We start from the raw sequence: 22,371 nt of genomic DNA, 5'->3' as shown, positions 1-22,371 counted from the left end.
TGCTCTAGGATGAGCTTGATAGAGATTCCATAACCATATACCTGGAAGCCATGGAGGCAAGGGTCTGTTTGGAGAAAGACATCACCAAACATTACGGGGACACAATAGCGTAGTACCAAGCTTGGTATCAGTTCATCACCGAAGACCATCAAGAGGATTTTGCCGAGTTTGTCTTTCCCCAAGACCTCAAGTGATTATGTTTGACTTCTTAGGCTGACTCAAGCCTATTTTGTCCCACATAGGTATATGTGGAAATTTTATGATTATTTGCAAATATATTGTAAGTGAAATTCCAAGTGTCATTAGTGGAATGCGAACAGGCACTATGTAATGTGAAGAGTTATGAATGTAGTCAAAGAGTCAAAGGGGAATGTCAAGGGTCACCCCACCCTTTGTTATATATAGAACCTCATAACTCATAGTACAGGATTTTAGGAGCCAAGCTTTTGGCTAGGCATTGCTTAGAGAAGGCTTGGAGAGTATTGTGATGAGCATTGGCTTCTCCACAGCATAGAGTGTGTACATCTCTTTGGAGGAGCAGGTGGTGTTGACTATAATGTTCCACTATTGGGGATAGTGGTTGTCAATGGTGTATGTATGGATGGAACTTTCACTTAATAATATAATTGAGCCAACACGTTTCATGCATATGTTTTTATTGTATTTCCACGATTCTGGTTACTTTAGCAATGTATGTTATTTAACTTACACTTATGTATGAACTATTTTGTGTGAAATTGTATGAATCTTGTTGAAGACGTGTTGTTGTATTAACCCATCACTTTGGATTGTGGACTATTCCACTTCCAGCCTATGATGGAATTCTGCTTGTGTGTTCCTTTCAGGCCGCGTACTATTATAGGCTTCTAAGGGACGCACTTCCTTTTCCCCTATGTGTGTTAGAACCCCCATGCATCTCACTTAAATTTCTGCAATGTCACACACTTTCTTCCGACAAAGTTATCATACTTACCTCTATGCACTATCGCGGTCAAGGCACTACTTTACTACCCACTGTTGGGACTCCTACTCCAAACAGTTTGAGGTCTAGTTCAGACTTCTTATCGGGGAGATCCCCTGACATGTTATGGGGTCCAGCACCATCAACATTTCTGGTGCTAGAAGGAGGGCCATATGACAAGTTGAGTCCTCAAATTTTGTTTTGAATCTTTGTACATCATTCATGACTTACATTAAAATCTCAACTCCAACATGTTTTTCTCATGCACATGATTTCGAAGTTTTGGAGGATGTCGTTGATGACTTGTCACAAATCAAGTACAATGGTGAAGACGGAGCAGCCCTGTTAAGACACAAAGTTTCCTTCTTAGGAGTTTGTCTAAGGAATGAAGTCCCTTCAGATGACATTACCTATGGGTTGTTCACTTACACGTTCAAAGGGCATGTTGACCAATGGTGTCGCACATTTCCCATAGCCTCTATTCACTTGTTTGATCACATGATCGGAGAGTTAATCCATGCTTTCTATCATTATGACCGTAAAGCACTCAATAAAAATAAATAAAAAATAAAAAAATAAAAAATAAAAAATAAAAATAAAAAATCTGAAATTATGGAAAGCACCTGATGAATATATTGCACAATTTTGGGATCACTTTTGTAATCTCGCTTTTCAAATCCATAAAGATGAAATTGATTGGAAATTTCTCAAAGAAAGGTTTTAGTATCTTCTTCATGTATCTGAAAATCCACATGAGTTGGAATCATTCAAACTGCTCCCAACATACCTTAGTGTTAAAGCTTCCAAATCTAAGAGGGACAAGGTTGTTGTCACAAGTGACCCCCCGTCCCCTTCTCATCAAATAGCTCTTGCTCCACAGGACTACGTGGGAGAAGTTGTGAACCCATTTGTTGAACTGTCACATCCTCCCACCCCAGCTACTCAAGATATCTATACAGATTTGGACTACAACCCTAATGGTTGTCATGAGGTCTTGTCTTCTCAACTTTGTCCTCTAGTTCCTTTGATCCTCTGAATTGTACTGTGTTGTGTTCACCTATTCTAAACTCCACATTTGTTGTTCACAAGGATCAAGTTGTCGACGGAGTTGGTGTTGAGTAGCCAACCTGCGCTGCCATTTTTCATGAGTATCTGTGGGAATTTGAAGAGGAACCTGCGATGAAGGATGACCTCCTTCTGTCCGCACCTCATCTGCTTTTTCTTGACATCTTTTGTGATTCTGCTATTTCTGATTTTTGTTGTGAAAATTCATTCTTGGATGTTTCTACTTCCGATAATTCACAGGGCACACACAATGTCAATCCATCATTTGATTGCAAAGAGGACAAATATTTCTTTCTGAATCCACCCAATGTGTCATCTTTTCTTTCTGGAAATTGAGAGGGTGAAAAAATATTTTTCTCATCAACCCCTTTGTATGATTCGTCAGATCATGAGGATGTTGATGCACATCTTGAATTTTTTTATCATGGTTGTTGTGATCTCTTCACTCACTCATTCAATCACAATGTTAATTCACTTGTTTTTTATATTTATAAGCCATCGGTCTTTGATGATCTACCTGTTGATGAAGTGGAAACCCCTCAAGCTGTCGAGGCACTTCATCTCAAGATGATGGTTATGTCAGATTCTCGCAGTCCTGAGGACATTTCCACTTCCAATGAGAAATTTGTTGAAACACCCGAGGCTCCTCATTTCTCTCTTGTTGGCATTGAAAATCAATCTAGTCTACAGATTTCACACCCTCCACCAGAATTACACGATCCTATCACTCATGCATTGGAGGAGTCATACATAGCAATTCATGTTGTTAAGCAAAATTTTTCTTCTTTCTACATGTTTTCTCATTTGTCAAGATCAAAAGAGTGTGCACCCTTGTCTTCTGTGCACGGTGTGATGCACCACCATGGTACATCTACAAAGTGTATGTCATGTGCTTTTACTCTTTTCGTTTCTCTGGACGCAATTAAACTTCGAGCATGTTGGTCGTCATTGTTTTATCTTTATTGCAGATTGGTTTACCTGAATATCTTTCTTGACAATCATGCCTTCACCTACATGGGCCAACCAATGCGTCGGTGGCTGCATTGGAAATATCATTTCACGTGAGTAGGCCCATGCACTATTTAGCTTAGGAGTAGGAGTAGTGTTCACTTTCTTGTTTACTTTTGCTTTCATGTTTTGCTTCACTTACTTGTTTTGCTTTCGTTTTACTTTGGTCCTTTTCTTTCTTTTTTTCTTATTTATGCACTCGTAGGATTAGTTTCCCATGAAACCATGTTGGCTTCTTAAGACAAGCACGGTGAAATACAAGAGGACTTGTAAACCTATCAACATTTAGTTATTTGTCTATCCCCTCTCTTTATGAATATATTGCATTGTTTCAGTCGATGATACCCTGATGGAAAATATGTTCTGTTCAGAGTGAGTCCGGTGAAAACACATTGCTTGCACTTTAACTAGTAACGCATAATCTAATCAGTTTTTAGTTTTCGGTTAACCCTTGTCAACTCAGTCAAGTAGAGTAAGGTGAGGGGGGAAACCTTAACAACTATGTCATAAGTATATATAACATACTTCTCTGAAGGGAGAACCTCTTCTGATCTCAATAAGTCAGGATCCATCTTCCGCCTCATGAAATAAATAAGTGCCTATGCATAGTTCTGTCAAAAAATGAAAAAATGAAAAAAATAAAACAAATGCGAAAGAAGAGAAAGACTTCCTGCGCAAAGAGGTGAAGCAAGTAACTATGCTAGGGTACTTTACAGGCTCACTGGTAATGGAGTGATGCTTGTGTGCATGAAGTGACTCTGTCGGGGTACTGTCTAGGCTTGCTAGTAACGAAGCAACACTAGAGATGAAACTTAAACTCTAACAGTTTATATTAATTGTGCATCAACATACCCCTCATCCCCAATCAAAACAACTCAATTGACTTGGCTTGGTATGTGTGTTGACCGATCAAGAGAATGGAAGGGACTATATCTTTAACTCAAGCTAGTGAGGAAACCATGACTATCAAAGAATCGAAAAAATACTTCTTGAGGAGTTAGAATCACTTTACACAAGACAAGGTTCATACAGAGAGCTAGAGTTCTACCAGTGTGTCACCAATGTTGTAGTGACTACAATCACCCTCCAAAATATTTCGCTTCGTTTTGGAGCCTCCCCACTAAAATATCAGCAGCTTGTCTTCCACTACCAAGGTACTTGTACTTTCATCAAGTTTATCTTTTATTTTACAGCTTGTGTTTGCTTACTTTCTTTGTTGATTAACCACAAGCTGACCTCCCCGTGACTTGGTTGCAATCTGGTTCATACACTTCCTTGATAATCTGCCCAGTCCTAGAGGGAGACCAACCTTGCTCTCAAGAAATGCACAGTTCAACCTAATAATGAGCTTCAGCTCCATAATTGCGCATACCCAGCTAGTAGCTTGTCTTCAGTTGGGAAACTACACTGAGCAGCCAAAGCCACTCAACCTAGGAATTGCATAAAAGCATTCCTTCAACCGTTGTTTGATGCATGTGCAGGCAAGTTTCCTGGTTTCCCCTAGAACTACACAATTTCTCCATACATGCATGGCAGCCCTTCCTAAAAAAGAAAAAAAGAAAAAAGAGAAAAATCATCCCTAAAAAATAGGGATCTATTTTTAGTAGTGGGAGTTACACTTGATTTAATTTTAGGACGCCACTTGTAACTTTTTCCTAGATTTTCGACCTTCACGTCATAAACCCTAAATCGATAAAATCTATTTAATGGATACTTCCATAGCTCATTTTCACATTTGATCTTGGAGCTCTAGCATTCCCGAGGCATCTAGGAACCTTCGGCACAGTCGGCACAACTTTTCCGAGTAAGTTTTGCTTTTCAAGTCTTTTGCAGCTTTTTCTGCCACTTTTTTTTCTTGGATTGTGTGAGTGTTGTTTTGCCTATTCTATTAAATGAACATTGGATTTTTTATTTTTTTTAGCATTTAGAAGTGTTTTTTTAAGTTTTTCATTGCCTTTCCTTAGTGTCACATGCATAACCCAATCTTTGCACCAACGGTCATTGTTGCAGCGACTCTCCCCACAAGCTTCGTTGTTCTTCTATTTGACTGATTCCTGCATTTGATTTGATTGCATGCATCATTGTTTACTCAAATATGCACCATCCTTCGCCCATGCATTCATATCTACTCATTTTCTAGTTGCCCTTAGGTAGTTTTGGGCTGCCTTGGCCTGGATCTAGCTCTTCCCGGCATGCACTGCACATTTCTGGATCTCAAGGCTCTTCCTTGGCTCTAGGAATTGGGTAGAGGCTACCAGTGACTAGCTCCAGCTGCACAATGAGCAGTTCTAGGAGATAGTCCTAGAGTCTTTCCCACTGGGATTGCGCAATGCATAGTCTCGACCAACATCAAAGCCAAACTAAACTTCACATTATGCAATTCCAGTCATCAGCAATCCACACTGGACTGCGCATTGCGTAGTTCCAGTCATCAGCACCTCTCACTGGTAGTTAGGACTGCGTAATGTATAGATCCAGTTAACAGTCCCTCACCTCTAAAAGTCTGAATTGTGCAATATTTCCCAACAGTTACCTAGTTTGTTGCATGATTGGTCCTTGAAGTGGTTTTGATTTTAAGCTAACATTTGCATGCCATGAGTGTCCTCTTCGTGTCCAGGTACAGTAGTTGTTGAGCAGCTTCTCAGGAGTACAAGCAACATGTTTTCCAAGAGAGTTGGATCAAAGGATATTGTAGAGAGATGCACTGGAGATGTAGTCAAGTAGGTGTTAATGAACTTTCTAGTCTATGCAGACACACAACTATTAATAGAGAAGGACATGAAGATCACATGGCAAGAAATAAAGGACATATTTGTAAGCAGCTTCAAGGAATATCTAGAAGATCGATAGGTCTATCTCAACATCCACAATTTCGGCTTGTATAGGGTTACATGCGGGTACCCCGCCTTCCCATGTGCGGACATCATTCAATGGTTTGTATCACATACCAATCCCGAGACGATGACATTGAGTAGTGCCAGTGGAAAAAATCTTGTTACCTTCAGGACCAAAAATATCATCAGATGTATCACTTACCACAGCTAGTGAACCGCATGGATGCACTCTTATTTACTCCCAACAGCAATTTGAACACTAGAGACATCATGAAGCATTTGGTAAAAGAGCCATCAAAGTTCAGGTCGACACCCAATCAAGTCTAAAAGACTAAATCGCTCAGGAAGTCCTACCAACTCTTGATCATCTTTTCATGTCACATGTATGGTCAAGAAAGCACGGATACCTTTCCGCAAAGTTGGGTGGTTGTGTTGGATCAGTTGGTAAATGAAGGAAGGGCATTCAACTCCTCAGACATGTTGGCTCTTCAGCTGAAATTGCATGTGTCTAATGCCCAAAATATGCCTAAGGATGAGCAAGCGAGATTATATATGTCTGCATACCTGCTTGATGTAATATGTTCCTAGCAACAGTTTCCTAGCATGGGTTGGATATTGACACCATCAGATGATGTTATGAACATCTATTACAAGTTTCTCTCTTTGTGCAGCTACCGGGGAGTCATGGCGAGGCTATTTGACCACTTCATCACCCTGGTTTACAAGATGATCTTTGAGCAGGATCCACCTTGCATGTCCCAAGAAGCGATGAAGGCATTGCTTAATACCGCATATTGGTATGCCTCACATGGTGGCACCTTCATCAGGATGTTTGGCGGAGAGAAGCCTCCACATGTGCTACCAAGGTTTTCCATGGATAAGTTGGTCATGCAAGAGGTTTCATATCACATCTCCGTAGGGTTATCAGTAGGACTGCATAGGAGGAAGAAGGCACCATGGCATGCTATTCCTTTGCGGATTGGATTGTACGAGATCTGGCAACTTGAAGGATATGGATGCTGAGGCCGAGGACTTGAATAAGTTTGAGTTCTGCACCAAGAGTTTCAATCCGTATGATCCCCATTGCATATGCAAGAACCACTATGTGAAGGTGTATTATCCATGGATTCACGAGGCATGTCATTGGCTAGAGGAATACCCTTGGAGGTATTGCTACAAATCCTCTATGCTTAATGAACCGGTCAGTATGGCTATAGAATGGAAATCATCTTTACAGACAACAACACCATAGGAATCAACAACAACAATAGTAGTAAGTAGAAAATCAACGCAAGACAAAGGCAAGAGGAAGATTATCGAGAGCGCAAAGGCTGAGCAAAGCTACAAGTTTATGTAAGATCCTCTTATTGAGAAAGTACCTCTTGAGATAGAGGTGAAGAGGCGACAATGCGAAAGGAGAGTAGAACGAAGGAAGAAAGAGACACAAAGGTTGGAGGATGCAGAGAGAAAGTTGCAAGAAATAAAAAAGAAGTTGAAAGAAGAGCAGGAGCTAAGGAGGAGAGAAAGGGAAGAGAAGTAGAAATAGGAATAGGAGGAAAGGAAATGCACAATGACAAAGAAAATTGTGCCTATACAGGTTGAGGAGTTAGAGCAGCCAACATATGAAGAAGAGGGTGAGCAGGTGCAAGTTTAGGAACTTGCTCAGCAAATTGAGCAAATGGTTGAAGCAATAAACATGGAGTTGGAATAGGAGCCATAGGACCAAGACATTGACCTCATGCCGAGAGCATCCAAGGTTGCCCCACATTCTCTGTCACCTCAAGAATCAGAACCAATCTCAAGCGATCAAGGGGAAGTTGTTCTCCTTGATGATAGTCTGATGATGGATGTGTAAAATTTATACACCAAAGGAATGTATAGGAGTGAAGAAAATAGCGCCCAGATGATCACGCGCCACCTACAGACATAGAGGAAAGGGTGATTGTGTCAGATGTTAGAAGACATCCAACTACCATGGACGATGCTTCTAAGGCTTCTGCAGAAGCCAAGAGTTCAATGGTCAAGTTCTTGATAGCAGAGAATGATCGGATGGCAAAGGACTTGCAAGAGGCCAGGAAGAGAATAGAAAAATTCACAAGATCCGATATGGCAGAGATGAGAAAAGCGATGCTTGCTTAAGTATCGTCTCTTGAGACCACCATGCAAAAACTATATGGAAAATTTGTCACCGTGCACAAGGCAGTTGTCCATCTATATGGTTTTCAGCAACAATTCATGAATGTAGCACAAACTCTCAAAGACATCCACGTTGTTATTGCGCATGTACAGGAATGGACAATGAGGTATAAGGGAGCCCCTCTTTACTTACAAAAGATAATGAAACCATAGGCAAAGTTAGACAAAGCATTGATTACGATGTTGATCTGGAATTATGAGCAACTCCCTCCGCTCATCACTAGCATTGAGACTTCCTATGCACGATTGTTCAAGAGTCTAGATATCATAGTGAGGACACACATGATCCCTTCAATCAGAACCATCACTCAAGCCATGAAGAAGAACCAAGTCCTACTGGAGGTCGATAGGTACATAGAGAAGTTGATGCGAGAGGCCACCAGTGATTACATATAGCTGAGCACAGAAAGCATGCGGAAATACATTGGTGGTCCAGCCACACTCAAAACAATCTTGTGCATGCTCTAGAAAGAGATCGATAGAAGTTCCAGAACCATATACCAGGAATCAATGGAGGCAAGAGTATGTTTGGAGAAAGGCGTCACCAAATAGTACAGGGAAACAATAGCGCAGTATCAAGCTTGGTATCAATTTGTCACCAAAGACCATTAAGAGAATATTACTGAGTTATTCTTTACCCAAGACACAGAGTGATGATGTTTGTCTTGTTAGGATAAATCAAGCCTATTTTGTCCCACATGGGTATATGTGGAAATTGTATGATTATTTGTAAATATATTGGAAGTGAAATTCCAAGTGTCATTAGTGGAATGTGAACAGTCACTATGTAATGTAAAGAGTCATGAGGACATTCAAAGAGTCAAAGGGGAATGTCAAGGGTCACCCCACCCTTTGTTATATATAGAGCCTCATAACTCATAGTACAGACTTTTAGGAGCTAGGCTTTTGGCTAGGCATTACTTAGAGAAGGCTTGGAGATTATTATGACAAGAATTGGCTTCTCCATAGTGTAGAGTGAGTACATCTCTTTGGAGGAGCAGGCGGTGTTGACTGTAATGTTCCACTATTGGGGAAAGTGGATGTCAATGGTGTATGTATGGATGGAACTTTCACTTCATAATATAACTGAGCCAGCACGTATTCATGCATATGTCGTTATTGTAGTTCGACTATTCTGGTTACTTTAGAAATGTATGTTATTTAACTTACGCATTTGTGTATGAACTATTTTGTACGCAATTTTGTGAATCTTTTTGAAAATGTGTTGTTGTATTAACCTGTCACTTTGGATTGTTGACTATTCTGCTTCCAACCTGTGATTTCATTTTGCTCGTGTGTTCTTTTTAGGCTGCATACTATTACAGGATTCTAAGGGAAACACTTACTTTTCCTCTATGTGTGTTATAACCCCCATGCATCTCACTTGACTCGTTGCAAGGTCACACACTTGCTTCCGACAAAGTTATCATACTTACCTCTACACGCTACCGCGGTCAAGGCACTAATTTACTACCCACTGTTGGGACTCCTACTCCAAATTATCTAAGGTCTAGTTGGGACTTCTTACCGAGGAGATCCCCTAACATGTTGGTGGGTCCAACAACATCAACAAGTACATAAAAATGTTTGAAGGCACAAGAGTAGGACATTATATTTCATATGCATGCATATGCATCTACTTAGATGTTTTGGGCGCTCTTTCGGAGGAAATCAAGCTAGAGTTTAGGGATGAAGTGTGGCTACAACGCATTGACTATGAAAAAATACCCTTCAGGTGTAGGAAGTGTCATTAACATGGGCACCTCTTCAGGGAGTTTCCCCAAAATGCCTCCCAAAATTCCAATCCTCAATCTCCAAAAAATATTAATGAACAGGGCTTCACAAAAGTACCTACTAGGAAAAAAATAATAGAAGAACTAAAGGGAAAAAAGGTCAAGTGATCCAATCTAATAGGAATAAATTTGAAGCTCTTGGAGGAATAGGAGGAATAAGACAAAGAGGAAATCATAGGGGAGGAAGCATTCATGAGGCAACAACATCATATACATCAAGCTCAGAACCAAGAGGGAGATCCTAATTCAAATCTTAATGAGAATGGACATGACTCACTGGGTGCAGACATGGATCATGAAGATGATGGTGATTCAGCGGAGGAGAAAGCAATAGAAGAGGCCTTAGAGGGAATGGATCTCAAAAGTATTTTGGAGGTATGGGAGAAGCGTGGCCTAAAAGAAATCCAAGAGGAATACTTGCAAAAAATAGAGGGGGCATTCCTACTCCAAGAGCAGCTCAAGCAAGACACAATGAAGTGGCAATATGGAGATCATAACACCAAAGGCATAAAGTCCAACATTCCAACTGACCAGTACGATCCCAAAGGATTGGGAAGGAAACGAGGTAGAAAAACAATGAATCAAATCCTTCAAGAACTTGGTGCAAAGATTAATCAATGAGGGAAAGGTAAGAGCCCTATCCTTAATCCCAAATCTTTCTCAATGAATTTATTCTCATGGAACATTAGAGAACTAAATGGACCTGCAAAAAAAGGGCTTCTAAAGCAGAGAATAATGGCAAGCAAGTTGGAGATTGTGTTCCTTCAGGAAACTAAACTAGGTATAGAGGACATACCATCCCTACAAAAGCAATGTTGTTGAATCCACAACTTCTTAGCTATCGCAGCAAGAGGCATGGCAAGAGGACAACCAATTTTATGGAAGGACTCACTATTTGAGATCATCTCTTCAATAGCCACTAAGAACTCAATTACAAAAGTCTTGCAAATCACAAGAACCTCTGAAATATTATGTATCACCAACAGCTATGGACCACATAAAGTAGATGATAGAATCCAGAAGTTGAACACCATAAGGAAAATCATCGAGGACCTACCATACCCTCACAAAATCATAGATGGAGATTTCAACATGATCCTCAACCTCTCAAAGGAAAAATGGTAGCTAAGGAGATTGGATAGGGATGAAGAGGCTTTTAGTGAAACCATAGATATGATGAAATTGGTGAGTGTGCAGACCTCTAATGGAGTCCACACTTGGGGGGAGGGAGGGGGGTGATAGACAAATAGCCTAATAGCTAGGCAGATTCCTCATCTCAAATTCCATCCTCCTTACCTCCCTGGATATTGATGGTAGAATATTCTCCATGTAGGATTATACCACTAGCCTATAGCCATAAAAATCCACCTATCAGAAGCCCCAGGAATAGACCATTCAGGTTTGAAACTTTTTGGCTAGACCATCCTGACTTTCAGAACAACCTGAAGGAATGGTGGAACAACTCCCCTCCTCAGAGAGGCTCCCAAATGTATCAATTTCATGAAAAATTAAAGCACGTTACATACTCATGGAAAAAAAATATTTGGAGAAGAGAACTTCAACAAAAAATCATACATCAGGGCATCACTGATTAGACGAAGCAAGAGGAATAATATCTACAAGAATATGGGAAGAAATGGACAAAAAAGAAGAGAAGTTATGGCACCAAAAATCCAGAGTGTGATGGCTAAAATATGGGGAGAAAATACTAATTTCTCCCACCGGTCCATGATCCAGCATATGAAAACCAATAGGATTGTCGGCCTAAAAAAACAGATGGATGAATACCAAGTTACCCAGGAGGAGATTTCCAAGGAACTAAACAGCTTTTATGGTCAACTCCTAGAGGAGCCCAATGTGGATAGATCTCGAACCATCAGGGAAATCACTAGAAACTTTCCCACCATTTTGAATTTAGATCATAACACCATGCTACTCAAAGAAGTCACCATGCAAGAAGTTGAGGAAGTTGTAATGGCAATGCCATCGGGCTAATTCCCTGTGCCAGATGGCTTTACTATCGACTTATTTAAGGCATGTTGGTCCATAATAAAAGACGAATTTTATGCGATAGTGAAAGGCTCAAGGAAAAATAAGATAGCGTTGGAAGCCTTTAATGAAACCTTCATAACTCTAATCCCTAAGGAAGAGGGATTTGACTCCTCAGATCGATTTCAACCCATAACTCTCGACAATGTAATATACACGATCATTTCTAAGGTTCCGACCAACATACTCAAACCATTGTTTCCTCTTCTAGTCTCTCCCAACCAATCGGGATATGTGGAAGGGATATATATTCTCGACAACATCATTCTATCTCATGAGACTATCCACTTGCTACAAACTCTGAAGGATCCAGGTATGTTAATGCAACTTGATATGTCGAAATATTTTGATAAATTAAGCTGGAACTACATGAAGGAGGTTCTTAGGGCCTTCAGTTTTCACAAGGACTACATTGATTGGATAATGGCCCTTGTCTTAGGAGATTTCTTCTCCATCGTCCTTAATCGAGCCCCCACCCAACCCTCTGTGCCTACCAGAGGAATCCGGAAGGGAGACCCTCTTTCCCCTTTTTTTTCATCCTCATGGCTGAGGTTCTTGGAAGATTTATACAAGCTTCCATAACTAATCATCAACTAATAGGTCTTAAACTCCATGCCAACTCCTCAACGTCCACTCATCAGCAATTTGTTGATGACACCCTTCTCATGGGAATCTCTAATGTGGCAAAAGTTGAAGCCTTCAGACACATTCTAAACCTCTTCTCTGAGGCTTCAGGAACTTCAATCAACCTTCAAAAATAAAAAACTTTCCTCTTCAACACCCTAGCCCCCATTCAAAGAAACATTATTATAATCTTGTGTTTTCAAAACTTCTCTTTGCCTTCTAAATACCTAGGAGTACCTCTCAAAGACAAGGCCCTAAGAAAATCATCCTGGGAGGATCTCCTCAACTGGTTTTAAAGAAAGCTCTCCAATTAGACTTTCTAGTCTCTCAACATGGAAAGTTTCCTTATTCTAGTCAAACCAGTCATCCAAGCCATGCCCCTTTAGCTCTTATCTACTATAGTTGCACCTAAAACCATATTGAACAGCATTCGTAGTATCCAAAGGAACTTCCTTTGGCAGGGATCAAAGTAGAAAATGAAATGGGCCCTTGTCTGCTGGGATAAGCTTTGCAAGACAAAAAAAAGGACGGCTAGGTCTTAGAGATTCAGAAATAATGGGGAAGGCCCTGGGGAAAAAACTTGGTGGAGGTGGATGGACACCCCTATCACCCCCCTAGGCCCTGTTATATCAGTTTTTTGCTTCATATGTTTAACTTCGGAAATGTAATTTTTTTTGGGCACTGGCAGTGGGATTGTCAACGCCAATCATAAAATGTAAAATAAAATGCGCTGACAGATGGCATATCAGCACCAGTGTTTAAATTTGTAAAATAAACACTGACAGATAGAATATCAGTGCCCTTTTGAATTTTAATATTTTCAAATGTCAATATCAAAAAATATTGACAGGGCACATGTCACGAGTGATGGCTAATCAAATGATAACATGTCTTTTCATAATTTCACGTTTAGATATTTTCACCGCTAGGAGGTAATCAATGTTGTAAATGACTAGCGTAATTCATCATTTTTATGTATGACAAATTGATTGTCAGTTTTTATCTCAATTATTTTTGGATGGTGTAATTATGTTACCATGAGTTAAAGGTTATGTAGTTAATCCTTTGTATTGTTTTATTCCCTGGAGCAAATCAGTCGTTATCCCAAAACCTGGGATCGAATCCCACCCCCATTTCTGTTGCATTCTTTTTATGGTGGAATTTATGGGGAAGAGCGGAAAATTACACAGAGGGGAACCCAAAGGACCCGATCTTCTTGAGGCATATCCATAAGTTCAATAGCATTTTCGAGAGGCTAGATGGGATGAATTTTTCTTCCGGTGTATAGGTTACCATGACAGGGTTTCCAGAGCTTTCACTAAATGATTTAATGGTCAGGGAGTTATTGTTGGAGATATTTCTTTCCTCATCAAAGAAGAGGTGGTTATTGAGGCTACAGGCCTCCCGGTGGATGGATAATGGCGGTTTAAAAGCCATATTTTGGTTGGGATCGATGTACCATTTTTCTTGAAGGAAAAATACAAAGAGAGGCCCTGGCATTTAGAGATACGGAGAGATTGGTTAAAAGATGAGTGGCGCTTGCTCCTAAGGATTGCATAGTCATATTTCACATGTGAGGAATGCTTCAATAGGGTTAATTTATACCATTTATGCTTCCTCGCCCACATTGCAGGTTAGTGTTGAGCCCCGAACTTACATCTTTCCTATACACTTTCCTAGACTCTTTCCATTCACCTGGACCTCCTAAGCTATCAACATCATTGCATATTAATCATAAAAGAGAATTTAAAGTGGTTTTTAACTATGTTTTGTGTCTGTTGTTTGAATTAGATTTTTGCTCATTGAGCTGCAAAATCCTGTCACTTTCCGCAGCTGCTTCAACTTTCCGCAGCCGTTTTTGTTAAAGTCTATATTGCAGGTGTCTTCAGGAAAATCGAGCCACATGGGCAAGTTGAAAATAACGTGGACATGGACCGAGTCCTATTGGCTCAGTCGAATTCATCAGAGGAGGCCATGGTCAACGGTGGTCAAGCGGTGGTCAAACAGAAGAGTCCTACGGCAACAGGACTTTGTTTCCAAGCACGTGAAAGATTTTCGTGGCCATTTCTAGATTTCTGGAGGCACGCTGACACCTGTAGGCTGCCCACGATGTAAATACAACAAGCCACTTTCAATAGATTGCATCATCTCAGTAGCCATGATGCTAGATCCATGGACGTTGTCATTCACGTGTCCTCTGTCAGCGTAGTTTTTAGGAAATCAGTTATGTAGCCTTTTGTTATAAATAATGTGTTTCTATACGCATAGTAGTTAGTATTTTGAATGTATTTTTGCTGTTAAAAACCCACTGTGCCGTGACACTAGTTTCGTTGTTATGACTGTGTTTTGAATTAAATGAGAAGACTCTGTTTCTGAGCATAATCCTTGATTGATAGTTGTTCCCCGAGGTTGTGCAGAGGGCCCCTGCACACGCCGAGGTTTTGTTTCTTATTGTTGTACAGTTTCATGTTGTGTTTCTTTATGTTTATTGTGTCATAGTTATTCACTTATGTATATTGCATTTCCTATGGTACTAACGTTTCATTTTTGTTCATAATTTTACATGCTTTACATTGTTGTTAACGCTGATCAGTATATATGTTCCAGATTACAGTAGGCAGCCCGGGCATTTGCATATAGTTTTCACAATGACTAATGACATGGAATCAGTGTTTCAGCTGACTTACTTTTCTTAGCTTTTAGTTTCAATTCTGTTTTGTTTATTTCAGTTTTGTTCATTGGCTTTATTAGTTAGCTTAGATATTAAATTGCTCATATCATTGTCAGTTACCTCTGAAAGCCATAGCGAGACTAATGGCTAGGGATTGAAGTATGAGTGTGTAATTTGATATTAGTTTTATTTTTTTTCAATTAGATATCAGATTGCTCAAGTTGTTGACGATTACCTCCGAAAGCTATAGTGAGACTAACTGGCGAGGGGTCGGACTATGAATAGATGTGATTTGATTTTAAGTTTACTTTTCTGCAATTAGATATCAGATTGCTCAAGTTGTTGATGATTACCTCCGAAAGCCATAACGAGACTAACTAGCGAGGGGTCAGACTATGAATTGATGTGATTTGATTTTAAGTTTACTTTTCTGCAATTAGATATCAGATTGCTCAAGTTGTTGATGATTACCTCCGAAAGCCATAGCGAGACTAACTGGCGAGGGGTCAGAATATGAATTGATGTAATTTGATTTTAGCTTTACTTGCAATTTTTTGGATTTCTTTGAGTATAGTAGATTAATTCATTTCTTTTGTATTTAGGCAGCAGCAGGGATAATGGTTTCATGATCAATAGTTCATTGTTTGTTTGATTAGAATAGTGGCACATTTTCATTTTCTTTTAGGAATTAATTTCATCATTAGCATGTTCTAAGACCTTCTGAAGTTTGAAGTTTTGGAAACCATTATAAAGGACATAATTGCCTTGAAAATTTATATCCATACTTGTCTTTTAGAATTTCCATTTCACATTAGGAGATAAACGAAGATAAAAACCCCCAAAACAAAATAAAAATCAAAAACGACAAAAAGTAAGAAATAAGTTATCTTGCACATATAGTGCGCCACACTTCAACAGTTTACGACCCCCGGATTGACAATTAATATAGCAATTTAGAACACTCTAAATTGACCAAACAGTTAGGTCAGGCTAAATGCCCCTTATTTTTTGTTGATGAGTCTTAAACAAATGTATGCAAGGATTAAGGAAAAACTATATGTTTCCTCTCATTTTATTTATCATAAGGGCTTAATTAAATTATTGATTGAAAATCATTTAAGGAAAATCAATAGAATATGGGATCACTTTCTTTTTGGGGGCATTTGTAGAGATTATTACACTAAAGAGAGGCAAAAAGAAAGGAACTAAGAAAATTGTTAAACATTGGCCCTAAAACCAAGAGCATGGGACTTCATCCATTCGAGCCAAAAACCAGAAAAGAACAGAACCTATTCCTCCTTTAGTTCCTGAATTGGAAAGGGTTTATACAAGAAGAAGTTCAAGACTAAGAGAAATGAAAATTTTTCCCTCTCCCCATGTATATTCTCCTGTAGAGGACGAGGTCACTAAGTCAGCAAAGGAAATTGAATTTGAAACTATTGAACCTGAAACAAAGAAGACAGAAACTAATAAAGGGCCTACCTTAGCTGAGATTTATAGAAGTGGAAGAAGACCACATACGAGGCCACTAAACAAATTTAGGTTGAATATCAAACTTAAACAAAACCCTGAGCTGGCAAAGTAGGTCATTGACATAGATGATACCCCTCAAAGGGATTTGATCATAAATAAGGAAAAACCTACCAGTTCTAAGAGGCCTAAGAAGCAAAGTAAGAAACCTGCTACAGAGACCAAGAAAGATAAAAAAGGGAAACAAAGTAATGTTGATATCTTGTTAGAAGCAGCTAGTAGGCTCAACTAGTCATCCTAAGAGCATAATTTTGTTTTCCAATAGTTTTCAAGGGAATTTTGATTAGGTGATGACAGTTACCATGTCAGTATGTTTTCATTTTTTAGTTTTGATAAGCGTTGACAACAAGAGTTTCAATGCAATTTTGTTTCGATTTTTTATGAAGCAGTAACATGTAGCCCATTTGTGATTCCAATATATCTCTTGATTTTAAAGAGATGCAGGTGAATCTGTCAGCATTGAAGGAAAGTTATTTTTGGAGGCAACAAAGAAAAATTTGGAGCAAAGGTAGCCCTTTATGAAGGATCTAAACAACAGATTACCTTTTTGGAGGATCAAGGCCATATTTCAAGGAGGAGGGTACCAAACTAAGCATGGTGATGAGGCAGAGATTCAAAAAATATGGGCAAGATATCAATCATCAATTGTGATCCTAAGTTTCAACCATAACTACAACAACAATTTAATCTTTAGATACATAATTTTATTTCTTTTTGTTTTATGAGAGAATGATGTAATGTATTTAGTTTGGATTAGATATTTGCTCTTTTATTTTTAGACTATGTAATTAAGTTTTTGCAAAAAACTTGGTTATAGTTTGTAAGTGATCTATAAGACTGTGATTTTATAAGAAGAAAGGGTTGGATTTTTTTGCAGAAACCTTGCATATTGTGTATACCTTTGACATTAATAGAATTGTTGTGAACAGTGTTACTTGTGCAAATTTTACAGAGATTCATGTGTTATAAGTTTCTAGTTAGTGTTTCTAGTGTATTCTTTTTCTTCTAAGCCATAAATTTGATTCATAATCTTCTGTGTTTGGAAATAAGTGATTAAATTTGAACTCTGTCTGTAAGCTTAGATTTATGTTTTCCAAATTGCTTATATGTTTTCATCTTAAATGTCATTTACAGAAATCATATGTATGCTTTTTTTATGTTTATTCTCTACTGTCTCCTATCATAACTGTTAGCTCTGCTATAAGCTGCAGCGTTTGAAGGTCAAATCAAGGTCTAATGGTTGGTTTGTGCCGAAAAGATGCTTGGAGCAGTTTTTCTCTTCCTTCCTTCTTCCCCACATTCTCCTCATATTCTCTCAACTCCTGCTTAATCCCTTAAAACCTGTTAGCCTTGTTGTACCCCAAAAATCAATATAAAGTCTCGTTCCCTTATAACTCCCGTTGGCTCCATTTCTTCTTTCCTCTGTATTCTTTTAGTTTTTCTCATAATCCCTTCATTTCTGTTTTGATCCCTTTAAGTCCCGTATAAACTGGTTGTTTTAAACTCTTGGGCGTTTACACCATAAACCCGTGCTAAATTAACCCTCGACCACTTGTGATCGCAGTCGTTGATCAATCCAATCTAATGGTTCCCGCGTTCTCTGCCTACTTCTAAACCTTGTGCACTTTCCTTTTCATCTGGTCGTCCGTCGTTAGATCCGACGGCAGTCGCACTGACTCCCGCTGCGACCTGCCCGCCCGTTAACTCGCGGGGGTGGTGGTTTCGGGTTTCCACGCGGCGTTTTATTGTTGGATCATGGTCGTTTATACAGAAACCACCGAGCCCCGGAAGGCGGTGCGGGGAATACCGCCCGCCTCCCAAAACCGTCCTCCCGCCCGTTAACGACCGTGCTTCTTCTGTGTGCGATCACCGTCAGATCTTCCGCGTCCAGATCCGACGGCCCTCATCGCATATTCTTTGTCACCTCCCGATAGTTCCTCCCGCGCGATCTCCGTCATTTATTTTCATGATCCAACGGCTGGGATTATTTCCACTGTCTAACTCGCCTGTCCTCCTGATAATCCATGTCAGTTGATCGCAGCTGTTGGTCTCTGCGATCCAATGGCTGAGATTTATCCCCGACCTGCTCTTACTCCCGCCATGAAATCTCATTTCCCTTTGACTGTCTCGAGCTCGCGAAGGAGGGAGGAAGCCATCATCCAGTATCTGCATAGTTAATATCTCAGCAACCACATTAAACAAACGAATGGCCGAAGGACAAACAGGACAACCTCGAGCAGTGAAGAGCATTTATCAGGCATGGAGTTTAATCCATAATTTATTCCAGCTGCCAGAAAAGGACATCAGATAATCTAAACAGGTCGATTTGTCCATTAAAGCTCTGAGAATTGTAGCAGCGATCCATATCTAAATTTTAAATGCAGTTGGTGGTCCATTAAGACACCTCCACGTATAGCATAGCAGAGACATTTTGTAATCAGCCTCTACATATACCCAGAAACAGAATGTAATAGTGGATGAGTGTGGGATGAGTGTTGGATGAGTGTTATTCTGTTGTAAGCTTCAACTTCTGGAGACTATAACTACTGTGAGACTTGCAACGTCTGGTCTTTATTTCCAGCTAATGCAAGCTTCTTTTGTTGTTAATTGCTCACTGTCCACTTCTTCTTCTTGTTCCAGGCTGTGCCTGTTATACATTTATTCATGTGTTGTTAATGTTTAGCATTAGAGGGGTTGTCATCCCACCTCTATGTTAGGATTTAGCATGTATCATTGAATTTGTGTGCAGGTTTCTGTTGTTTTAATGCCAGAGAGCTATCATCCTGTCTATGTATTAGGGAACAAATTTACAGACCTTTTAACTGGTTGCAACCAGCCATCACAGGGTCCTGTGCATCTGCTGGTGTGGTCAGTCTTCTCCATCATCACTTATTCCTCAAACTGTGAGTAATTGGTGGTCTAAAGCCTTGTAGTCTGGGGGTATTCACCCATGTCTGGGGTTAAGCATAGTAGGAGTGGTTATCTAGCTTGAATATGCAGCATTTCTTTCATTCATCCACCTATTTTTCCAACATTTTGTTGAGTTTGTAATGTTCCCAAGCATCACTAATATACAACCTAGGTGAGTTTCTTGGGGTGATAACATTAATTGGCGCCGTTGCCGGGGAGAGGAGAGTTGAAGCTCAGCTTCCCTGGGAGAACGACACAGCTTCAAGCTTTGATGACAGACAAGGTTTGAACATAGTTTCTGGTTGTAATCATCTGTCTGGTGACTCCATTGGTGGAAGACCAAGCTTTGGCGACTCCACATTGAAATTCTGGCGCATTTGGTGAAGCATGCTTGCAGATATCTTCAGAAATAAGCAGCTGACCAATGCCTGATCCTGAGAAGACGAGTAAGCAGAAGAAAATATCACAGTAAGGAGCACCGGGGTCAGGTGAGCCTTAAATAATTTTTATGTATCTCTGCTAGCGTAGAAATACCTTCAGAGATTCATTTTCAGCTCCTTGACATTCATTTCCTTTCGGATCTCAGAAGAAAGAAGTTTTCCATGTTGTCCTTCATATTTCTCTGTTTCTGTCATTCTTTTCATTGATTCATTCCACTCAATCTACCAGTATCCTTCCATTTACCTCAGCCATGGCAAGTCAACAAGCTCTTACAAAGATAGAAAGAAAAGTTGTTGCTAGGTATGGACCCTTGGTCTTGCCTACCCCTTTGAATGCCATGCCTGCAGGAGATTACCAAGAATTTATGCCTAAGTTTACTGGAGCAGAAGGAGTAATAGCTAAAGAGCATTTAGAGACCTTTTATAGCTATGCTGATAACCTAGATATCAATGAAGAGGATGTCTAGATGAGGGTTTTTGTTCAAAGCCTAGATGGGGAAGCTAGAAAATGGTTTAGACATTTACCCCTAGGTCCATTGCAGACATTGAGGCCCTAGATGATGTATTTTTAAAGCACTGGGGAAATAATAATGATCTTCTCTTTTATCATGGATTTGAGAACTTGCAGAGAGAAGATGGTGAGCTGTTGTCTGAATTTAACATCAGATTTAATCATATGTACAATAGAATGCTACCTGAGGTAAGACCTACCCCTGCTTCTGCTATGATTACTTATGCTAATGCCTTCGATTCTCAGTTCTGCCTGCTGTTAAGAGAACGAAGATGTACTTCTTTGGCTGATATGCAAGCTGCAGCCTTTGAAGTAGAAGAAAACATCATTGCTGCAGAGAGACTTGAAGATGATGCCGAGTGCAGAAGTCAGGGAGGTGAATCCTCATCATCCTATGATTCTGAAATTGATGAATTAGCTAGGATGATTGAATTTTTAACCTCTGAAGTTTCCAAACTAAAAGCTGAGCAGTATTCTGAAGAAGCAGGAGCTCCTTGTGACTTTTCTTTTTCAACTCCAAATCCACATAGAGAAACACAGGAGCAGTTGCAGATTTTGCAGAGAAACAGGAATGCAAACGAAGATCAAAGGGTGAAGACTCTTTGTCAAAATATAGTCATGGAAGAAGAGCTGCATGAGGAGGAGGTCCATGTTTTGGAAGGTGCTCCTTTCCTAACAAGGGCTGCTTATGAGAAAGCTATGTCCAAAGGCACTGTTTGCCAGTTTGTTGTAGCTGCAGAACAACAAGCTGATCATCAGAATCAAGTAGTAGCAGATCCCTTCCTCCAAGAATTCGAGCCTATCACCAGCACATCTTCTAATGGCTATGCAGATCTGCAAGTTGAACAACCTGTTGTTTTCTCGAGCACAGTGATCAAGAAGGGAGAAGGAAGCTCCCCATCATCTTTTGTCCCTCTGTTTGCTCAAGTGACAATCCCTCAAAGTGGCCCCTTGAACACTCAGGTAGGAAATAGCTCTATTCTCAAGGTTGAGACTGATCACCTCAGTTTTGATTTTCTGAAACCTGCTCAGATGGCCTCCACACATATTGAAAAGGTAGCTTATCAGATGACAGAGGAAGAAAATGTACAGTCTTGGAATTCCTCCTTGGATGAGGATTGTTCAAAGCAAGATGAAGGAGCAGAAAATGTCTCTGTGTCCCCTGCACAAGAATACAATGGTGCATCTTTCATATTAGTTGTGCAGACTACAAAAGACACAGACAAGTACACAACAGCCATGATTATTCAGCAGGTGTACAAAGGCTCCTGTAAAGAACATCCAAGGAGGAAAATACATAGAGAGGGAATGAAGTTTGATCCCTATCTACCTACTAAGCTCAAAAGTCCTAAACTGTTTGAGGTAGAGGATCAAATAAATCCTGTCTTGCAGATCTATGATGAACCTGATGACAGGCAACAATTTTGATGGCCCAGCAGATGGGCAGTTTTTGAAATTTTAAGCTTTCAGACCTTAATGATTGTAAGCATGTTCTTTTACAGTTTTCTATAGTAGACCTAGTTCGGCTGCATGCCCAATGGATACTACGCAATGTTTTTAAAGCTGAGTTTTGTATGAAGGCATTGGTTTGTAGAATATTGAGACCTCGCGAGGAGGATCTCATCCCCAGAAGGAGCCAATGTTAGCTCTGCTAGAAGCTGCAGCGTTTGAAGGTCAAATTGAGGTCTATTGGCTGGTTTGTGCCGAAAAGATGCTTGGAGCAGTTTTTCTCTTCCTTCCTTCTTCCCTGCATTCTCCTCATATTCTCTCAACTCCTGC

The sequence above is a fragment of the Pinus tabuliformis genome, chromosome 3_2 (assembly GCF_031772625.1).
Source record: "Pinus tabuliformis cultivar Carrire ecotype Pingquan chromosome 3_2, CPIR1, whole genome shotgun sequence".
In the NCBI taxonomy this organism is placed as follows: domain Eukaryota; kingdom Viridiplantae; phylum Streptophyta; class Pinopsida; order Pinales; family Pinaceae; genus Pinus; species Pinus tabuliformis.
The sequence above is the reverse complement of the archived record's forward strand: the minus strand, read 5'-3'. Positions refer to the sequence as shown.